Genomic DNA, 10,518 nt, shown 5'->3' with positions numbered 1-10,518 from the left:
GAATTTGACTTTTGAGGAAGAGCTGATAACCAATTTTGATAGGCAAATTCAGAATCTGAGGTACAAGGAGATTGTTTCAGTAAATGTCAATGGAAGCATCGCCCAGTGGATGAGGCTACATGGGAGACCGAGTCAGACATGAGGAGTAAATATACTCATCTTTTTGAGCGTTCAGTTGATTTATTTTCTTTTTCCATTCAAGAATGAATGTTTGTTTAAGTGGTAGGTGATGTGATGACCCGCTAGGTCATTTTGAGAACTAGGACTTTTTGACACTTTTCAAAACAATTAAAGAGGTATTTTTAAACTACTCGATAACTATGATTATCTAATTGATGATTTTTTTTTTAAATGAGTATTATAGTTGAATATTTGAGGGATCACATCCATTATTAATAGTAACCACTTGACCCATGTAATTAAAATATGTTAGTGGAGTCAGTATAGAAAAACAAGGTGAACAAAAGAGAAGAGAACTCTCACAAACGGACACAAGAAACCTGCATACTTAGTTGAGGGTCCCTTCACGTAACTCCTTTTGATTTCTTTCTTTTTTCTAACAATGGGATATTGGGATATTAAATTTGTTAGGTGAGAATGAATACATTAGTGAACTATTAATTGCTTGTAGTTTAGCGTTAGAATCGGTGTAGTTAAGTTAAGGTTTGATATTTCTTGTCACGTGTTGGGATGAGGGGAATGATATTCTGATTACCATTGCAAATGGTTGAATTGCCTAATGATTACCGCAGTGGTAATGTGTAGGATTTAATATTTATGTGCGGCGGCGTAGCAAACTTGCAGATTTTGGAAAACAATTGGATTTACATTTCTTTTATTATTATTATTATTATTTTGGGTATCAAAATGGTGGGGGGACAAACATTTGTGTCGATCATTAGGCAATCATGCCAATGATTGTCACTTGGGTACATAATTATTGGAAAATGGTCATTTTGCAGAATGAAAAAAAAAGTAAATGGGCCTTGTTACATGCTTCTGTCAATGGGTGAAATTGGTTCTTATTTTATTTAATTATCAAACTAAGGTACTAGTTGTTAATATATTGAGATAGATAATTAATTATTAGGTGTATATTATATGATTGAACATTGAATTATAGGGTATTTGGAGAGATAAAGGTTCAATTCTTGACTTGATTTAGCAAGTATGATAATCATATAAATTATATCAAGATTTGGAGCTTGATTAGAGATATGAGTGGGTTTTAGGGTCTATGATAGACATATAATAATTTCAATGTCTACAAACTCGCTTACTTATGAATTGCGAAATGGAAAGGAAAAATCTTAAAGGTTTGTGGCACGAGGTTCGGCAATAAAGGTATGTTAAGACTTTTCGAACTTGTTGAAGGAGATTTCCCTAATTAAAGATTAAAAAAATGAAATAGACTATGGGTAAGGACAAAAGATGGGGGTCTCGTATCACTGGTGTGTTGGGCATTGGTACGAGTATCGGTGCTATAAAGGGAAAGTTATTACTATAGAATGTAGATTGTAATTTGAGAATGCCAAAGCATATGGGCATTAGCTGATATATTATTGACTTGAATTCCTTGTGTTATTGTGCTTTCATTATTGTACCCGTATTGTTGTGATAACTAAGGTTGTTATGTATTATACTTATATTAATTAATTGAGTTGCATCATCATCCCGTTTATTGAAATAATATTGTGTACATGCATTGACATGATATTGGGTATAATTTGGGTACGTGTAGATCGTCCGTGCTGGGGATAGTGAAATGTTAAGATCATAATTTGGGCACGTGGAGACCGTCCTTGTGAAAATTGTTTAATTTTATGATAGGGCATAGATATCGTCTGCACAGACACGTGGAGATTGTTCGTGTTTGTATATGGTGTTGACACCCTATTTTGACCCTCCCTGATATAAATTAATTCACGAGCTTCTTATTTTCCGAGCGATTTGAAATAATTAGATTTTATAATGTTTGAAATATATTTTCAAGTTATTTTAGATTCAATCTTATGGATCTTTTTTATAATTTTAGGTAATATATATGGTTTACTTAATTACATATACGATTAGTATATTTTATGATTATTCGAAAAAATGCCTCAAAAAGAGTTTACTTATTTTAAACATTTTACTTATTAGTGTATTTATATAATAGTTTTTACTTTAAATTATTTAGTTTATAGTTAAGTTAATTATTTTATTTCGCTAAAATTAAGAAATTAATTAATTAATTTATGGTGTTAGCTGAATTCATTAGTTAACTCGAGTTGGCTAAGTCCTCTTTCGATGGATGTATAATTTTTCCTTACCTTGTCTTCACTCTTTGAAAACCATTTGGCCCATTCTTTCAATACAATTCCCAATCTACCAATTTTAACCCAAAAAGGCCCACCAACAATTCAAATTCCCAAACCCAACCTATTCCATTTAACAACAACTTCAGCATCAGTGTACAATTGCCAAACCAGACGACCCCTACGTCTTTTACTTCTTCTTCCTCGATGCGAAGAAACCCAAAACCTTCAGCAGTCAAAAAAAATAAAATCCTACAGCGAATCCGCGACCCGAGCCCAGAAACGTACAGCCCAACGCGTGTCTCCTCTTCTTCGCCCCCTTTCTCGTACAAAGCCTGGTGTTGGCATCTCGCATGCTCGTCATCCTTTCTCAAAATCGGACGGCTCCCTTCTTTAATCCGTTAAGATTAGTACAAATTCCAGCTGGTTCAGCTTTTTAGTGAGAAAAATTCGAATTTTGAATTTGAATTTATCAAAAATCACCTAACCTGCTTTCCCCCCTAAATCAGTCCTCATCTCCTTCTATAAAATCTCTCTTTATTCTTCATTACTGGGGGGACTTTTTTTTTGAAAATCTTTGGAGATACTTTGAAATTGGAAATTTATTTTAGAGCAAAATATTAAGACGACATAAGAAAAATCTGGCTAAAGATATAGTGAGAGAGAGCTTACGTAAAGGTTGGGAGGGGATATTTTTCCGTTGGAGATTTTTTTTTTAAACGAGGAATTTGTCAAAGAAAAGGAGAGAGATTTTGGTTGGATTTTCTTTTTGGTTGGAGAAAGATTTTGTAAGAAACTAGCAAGAAACTGTGAGCAAAAATACAAAAAAGAGAAAACTGAAGTTCACAAGTATAGACAAGGAAAAATCAAAGTAGAATTTAAAACGATAGTGTTATATTCATTGAGTTTGCGATTCCTCTTTTTGGAGCGTGAGTTTCTCGCCATAGCTTAGTCATTGGTGGTGGAATAGTTCACTTCTAAGATCATCGTTGTCCAGTTGTCTACCCTTGAATAGGTTATCCCCAATTTTAGCTGGTATTTGGTTTATGTTCAATATGCTGCCATGTTAATTTTTAATTTACTTGAATGATAAAAAAAATTGGAGTTTTTTTGATTTTATTTGGTCTCAAGCCAGCATTATAGCTTTTTTTATTTTTAGATAATCGGGTTTTTTTTACTTTACTCCCTTTCCGTGTGAATTCGGTTTACCTCATCGATAATTGGTGTTCTATTTCGTTTTCCGCCAAAAATATCATTCCCTTAGGAGCAATTTTACTGTATCGTTAGTTTAATGTTAGCAAGATACAACTAATTAAGTGTTATTGCCAGCCACTATTCGTGTGTTGCAATTCAAGAGTATTTCACTAAATTGTTTTCACTCACTTTTTTCACTATTTTTTTTGTTGAATCACCCTGCTTCGCTAGAATGATCGTTTACTTAATGAAAGTTTGTATTGACAGCGATGTCTTGTCGTCTTTGCGCCCCTCTCGTTAGTTACTACTTACTTGTGAATGATCAAATCTAAGCTGACTACACTTTACGCTAGCTCAACATGGATACAACATATTTTTTTTAATTTTCTTACTATTTTTTATGTTTAGCAAGGAATATCTATTTTCTTTAGCTTGCAACTTATTCTTTCGATTCTTAATATCTCAAATGGATATTGGCCTCTGTGGTGTCGTTTAATTAATTTATCTCTTCATTACTCCAAAATACTCTAATTTAAATGCTTAATTTTTTATTGACTTCCAATTGAGAATTTGTTTGTGATTTTTATCCGCTCGGCAAATAAGTTAATTTGATTCTCACATGTATTTGGTGCGATGATAATATCAATATTAGATTAGATCTTTATGAAAACTTCAAATTACCAAAAGGGAGTCATAGTGGGGTATGTGCTCCTTTGAGATAAATGTTGATTAGCCAAATCTAACAAATGGTTTGATTTTTCCCTGTTCGTTTCGAATTCCCTTATTTGAGTTTATTCACATTTTCTTTACTATTCAAGCATAATGACTATCTTACTTTGAATATTTTGATTGAAGTATATTATGAGTATCACCTTATTCATATAGGTATTTGTTTCTCTGTCTTCGTTGATTAAATGTGTTGAATCAGCGACAATCCGGTTAGCTATTGGTGTTTATCATAACTAGTGGTTAAATTTATCTAGATTAGTGGTTTAAGCTATGGTTACATGATTTTAGTCATTGGTCATTTGTTGTTTCATATTCTTTCTTTGCATTTCATTGTTTAATTGAAAATTAGTTTGATGTGTGTTTCAATATTTATTTTGGATGCTAATTTCTATCCTTATTCTTCTTTGTATCACGTGAACTAATATGGAGGACAAGTTCGATCCCAATCTCATTCGCCTTTGCATTTAGAAATGGGCCATAAAGTCCCAAAATCCCCTGTTACTCTCGAAGTCAGCTAATCATAAAAGTCGAAGAGCCTCCTATGGAGTTGACGCACATGTGTTGGAGTTAAAATGCGAATATGGAGGAGAGTTTTAAAAAGATTGGGCCAAAGACCTTCTCTTAATTACAAAAAATTGTATCTTATATAGTTGAGCCTAAGCCCCTTATTATTTTGTATTATTATCTTGTTAATTTAGGACAAGTATAATTGAAGTGGGTAAAACTCCAAAAAAACAAAATGGGTCAAAATCCCCCGCAAGACGCCACTTTATTTTAACGATTTAACCAATCAAAATAAATGAACTTAAAATAAATTTTTCAAAAATCTAAATAATATAATAAAATTAACACTTTATTTTTCAAACAAATTTAAATAATTTTTATCTCAAAATTCAAGTTAAACTTTTAGACAAATAAGCTAGTTGTCGGAAAATCGCAATTTAGCGAACATTATAGGTGCCGTAAAAACCTTCCTATAATATAAATGTGAATCCCCGAACCCCCTTTAATTTTTCAATCGATTCCCTCTTTAATCTTTTGAAAACAAAGTTTTTCTAATTTTTTCTTAAAGATCAAGTGGCGACTCTAAACAAATCTAAAGTCCTAAAACAAAAAAAACATATTTTCTTTCCGAAAAAAATAGAATGGCGACTCTGCTGGTGATTTGGAGGGTTCTAAACTTAAAACTAAACTTATTTGGCTATGTGCAAAAAACCGTTTACTTGTTTTCTTTATTGATTTATTAAACTGACGCATTTCATGGAATAATTTCCGCCAAACGGCAAATAGTTTGCATTAGGACAAAGGCAATTTTGTGGCTTACCACGTTTTTCTTCAGAAAAACACACAAGTCTAATCTTTGAAAGTAATAAATGAATAGTTGGCTAGCGTTCATCCAATGTTGTTTATTAGCTTCATCCCATTGTCTATCTGACTCGGGTAACTGGCACCTCTAAACCAATTCTAGTCAACCTAGGATAGAGGGAAACTAAATCCAAATATAAGCATTAACCTAAGATGACCCAATACACAAGGTGTATTGGGCCCATTAGAAGTACCACCTTGAGTCCAAAAAGGGCGACAACCTGAACGGACGATCATATTTATTTGTTCAAATTTGAAGGATATATACGTCATCTGAAAATTCATTGTCCACGGGGTTGGATGTAGATTATATCTTATTTTAGTCAAATAAAGATCTCACAAGTTACTAGTCCATCCTAAGACGTGGGCACCCAGGAGATGAGAAGAAATGAAGAAGGAAGGACCTTCAATGGAAGCATAGTTGAGAATCGTATGGGACTGAACATTTTGTATCTCGTTTTCCCTATAATATATCACTATTCAAGTTTTATTCATAATTTTTTATGAATTTGAGTTTTGAGGGGAAATGGAATGTTTCAAATGATGTATACATCCTTCAAATCGTTAGGCCTACCCTTTGAATAAAAAGTGTCACATATTTGTTTAGAACGCGCAAAATTTGTTTGTATGTTATAACTGCTATGTTGCTCCATTTCGAGATGTTCTAGCCTACTCATTATCAAAAAATATTGTATAGAACTCCTTAAGCATAAATATCAAGTCAACTATGAAAGTGCGTCTATATACTCTCAAGTCTTTAGTTTCTCAAAAGAATTTCAAAATTCCTTCCAAATCCTAAATATTACTCTCTTATATCGAAAAAGGATGAATTTTCATCTCAAATAAAAAAAATATTCAAGTGGGTCGAATTACAAAGGACCTAAATTCTAGTTTATGAGATACGTAGGAAGCTTTTCAAGGTTCGGTCCCCATTCTAGGAAATTTTATCAGTCAAAATGCAGAAGTATGACAATACAATATTCAATCGACATTTTTTTCACAAAGCTAAAAATCAGATAGACAAATTCCTGTCTATCTAGTCATTTCTTTATATATTTGGGCTAGTCTTTCATCAAATGAAGCGACTCTTGTGTGCTTACAGCTTTGTATATTATATCTTGTATTACCTACTGTCTACACAAACTAACACAGTTGTTGTTTGAGTTATTTTTCTTTATCACGTACTCAAAACTGATTTGTGTTGATTATTGAGTATTCAAAGTTCTCAAAGATTACTTTTCCAATCGAAATTTGTTGAAATAGAGAAGAAAAATGACCCTGAATAATGAGAATACAGGCCTGGCTGAAGTTGCGATAGTTCAATTGTCTACCGTGAACAAAATGAGTTAATTGCACAGTTGATGCAACAAATTGCTGAGTTGAGGGTTGAGCTCCATAAAAATCAAAATTATTCAATTATGAGGGTCGATGTCAACACTCCAAGCGATGGAAGGCTTCCACTCCATTTTTCTTTTCAGACTTTAAACCCAAAGTATGTCCTAAATAACCCACCCTCTAACCCTACTCAAATCTTTCCACCATCGACATAACCACCTCAGATCTTCATCACGCCAGAACTCCATACCAAACACCACACCCTTTACAAATGTTGTATACCAATTCTCAACTTTTCCCCATATTTCAAAACCAAAAAACAAATAACTCTCAAATTTTCCCTCCGTTTCAAAGCTTAAATGTCAACAATCCTCAAACAGCCCCTTCTATAGACACTCAAAATCAATAAAACTCTCAACCCTTACCTCTGAAAGTCACTTTTAATATCCCAGTCCAAACCAAACCACATCTTCATTATACTGCATATTCCGAACTCAACCACTATGAAGAGAAGGAGAAGGAGTGGAGGTCCAAAGAGGAAAAGACTAAGCAGATCATGAAGGACGAGATTGCGAAAGCGATAAAAGAACTTGATTGTGCTTCAGACGTGGTGGGGCTGAATTACAAAGTCTATGCATTCATCCGAATTTGGACCTCCCGGAAGGGTTTAAAGTGCCAAAGTTCGTTATTTTTATTGGCACTAGAAATCCTCTAGCACATTTGAAAGTTTATCGTGATAAACTCGTGGGAGCTGGCAAAAATAAATCATTTTTGATGCGTCTTTTCAGTCGAAGTCTAAGTGGAATAACTTTGGAGTGGCTTACATCACAAGAACTGAAACAATGGGAAAGTTGGAATGCACTCGCAAAGAATTTCACGGAAAGATTTTGACATAACGTAAAAGCTTCCGCAGAACGCTACTACTTGGAGAAGATCAAACAGAAATCTACAAACACTTACCGAGAGTACGCTCTTCGTTAGAGAAAAGAGGCCGCAAGAGTTCAACCTCCCATGCCTGAACGTGAGATCATTGAAATGTTCATTCGAATTCAAGAACCTTAGTACTATGAAAGAATGTTGTGTATGATGGGACAAAAATTTATCAAGATCATCAAAGTGGGAGAAGCTTTGGAAGATGATTTCACGATTTGAAGGGTCACAAACTTTACTACATTACGAGCTAATGTAAAAACTACCAGAATTAGTGATATAGATACATCAAAAGGGAAAATAAAGGAGGTAGGTATGGTCACGGCTACCCATATATTTAATCCAAACATAAATACATTCTTTCAAAAGTTGGACACAAAGTGTTGGAGGATCGCTGGTTACAAGTCATGATCAAAATTACAATAGGCTCATCATAGCCTAATCTCGATAAGCCAAATGAATTTATCTAGCGCTTCATCTTTACTTTTATTCTTTGCTTCATCGTTGATACTAATGTTCGGTGTCGAACTTTACAGGTGATAGTATTGGTAAATTAAAAATCGTATGTGAAATCGACATCAAATCTGAAGATGATCAAAAGTGACACTAGCTTAGATGTGTTTCAAGGGATGATCAATGATTCCATCACATCAAAAAGATGTTGGTGACCGTAATATCTCCATGAGAGTCAAAGTCATCGAATTGTTACAAGTTTTTGATAACCATTGAAATGTTAGTAACAAACTTAAATTTTGTTGAGTTTATCAAGGAAGGCAACAGTGTCTTTAATCTTCGTGTGAATGAATTAAGTCATTCAGCTCGATAATTCTGTCTTTTAAAGAAGAGAATCATAGTCGCGACATGCATACACGTCAATTTAGTTTTTTTAGTATGTTTTTCGAGTAGCAATTTAGGCATATGTGTTTCTTAATAATGTCAGAGTTAAAATTCCAATTTGTTGGGTATCCACCCCATAAATGGATTATGTGTTTTGATTGGCCAATCAAAGACTTTCATATATAGTTTTGTTGGGCGATCCACCTCAAAAGTGGTTCGTATATTTGTTTTTCCATTTCAGGTTCCTATATATGAATTATATTGGAATATTATCGAGCATCCACCTCGTTATAGTTGGAATATTATCGAGCCTCCACCTCATTACAGATAAAATATTATCGAGCATCCACCTCATTACAGTTGGAATATTATCGAGCTCCACCTCGTTACAGTTGAACTATTATCGAGCCATCCACCTCGTTATAGTTGGAAAATAATCGAGCATCCACCTCTTTATAGTTGGAATATTATCGAGCATCCACCTCGTTACAGAAGGAATATTATCGAGTCATCCACCTCGTTATAGATGGACTATTAGTGATCCATCCACCTCGTTATGGATGGAATATTATCAAGCATCCACCTCGTTGTAGTTGAACTATTATCGAATCATCAATATTGTTACAGTTAAAATATTATTGAGCATCCACCTCGTTACAATCAAAGTATTATCAAGCATCCACCTTGTTACATGTGGAATATTATCGAGCATCCACCTCGTTACAGATTGAATATTATCGAGTGATTCGCCTCGTTAAAATTTGACTATTATGAGTCATCCACCTTGTTATAGATGGAATATTATCGAACATCCACCTCGTTGCAGTTGAAACATTATCGAACCATCAACCTTGTTACAGTTGGATAATCATTGAGACATCTAGTTCGTTGCAGAGATCACCGGAGTTTGCCATGCAGAAAATAAGTAATGATATCTCCAAATCCTCTGCAAATCCCAAGTTGTAATAGACATACTATATTCGAAAGCGGCATATACTGTTCGAAAGCGGCATATACTTAACATACTTTATGTGACATTTTTCACATAAAGAGTAATTGAAAAGCATCGTAAGAGATACTACCACTTTTCCAATTACGTTTTCTACGAACAAGTTGTTTCAGTTTTTGTCGAGAGCATCCAAGAGGATGAATTCTCAAATCAAACCACAGGTGCGAACGACATCAAAGAGATGCAGCATAAGTGGAACTTTTTCTTAGCAGCGAAGACATAGTCCGAAGAGAGTGTCAAACTCTTAGACGCGAGTTGAGGAGTGAATTTCACCACAACACCCCTATTAGAAGGCATATGAGTTTTTTCTTTAGATTTGGCCGTTTCAGTTTTGCATCCGGAATTTTTTGGAGTCTACCGGAAGCAGCTTTCCAATCTGAGTGACAATGCGTCAAAAGCTTTGGAAATTTTGTTCGTTTAAATTCTTAATTGTGGGTGTAAAGTGCACCACATTCATGGTTAAGAGGTTGCAAGCCTGTTTTTCGTAATCAATTTATATGTCACTCTTCTAGAACCAAAGGTCATCGAGCATAATAGATTTAATTTTCAATCATTTGAGTCGAACTACAAATAGCCTCATTCCTTGAGTTTAAGGATATGTAGGCGGACTCAATGTTTAAAACTCGATTGTATTCTAACATTCGTTGATAAATTTATTCTCAAACATTTGTTGCCTTCATTGTTCGGTATCATGATTACTTTTGGATTCTTCCATAATCGTGTGTTAAATAAAACGTGTCGAACTACAAGTGACTTGAATTCTCATAGAGCCCGAGATATGTAGGAAGCCCAATTCCGGGTTCGTCCATAATTCCTAAAGTT

This window comes from Solanum lycopersicum, chromosome 2, assembly GCF_036512215.1.
Source record: "Solanum lycopersicum chromosome 2, SLM_r2.1".
Lineage (NCBI taxonomy): Eukaryota > Viridiplantae > Streptophyta > Magnoliopsida > Solanales > Solanaceae > Solanum > Solanum lycopersicum.
This window is presented reverse-complemented; position numbering follows the sequence as displayed.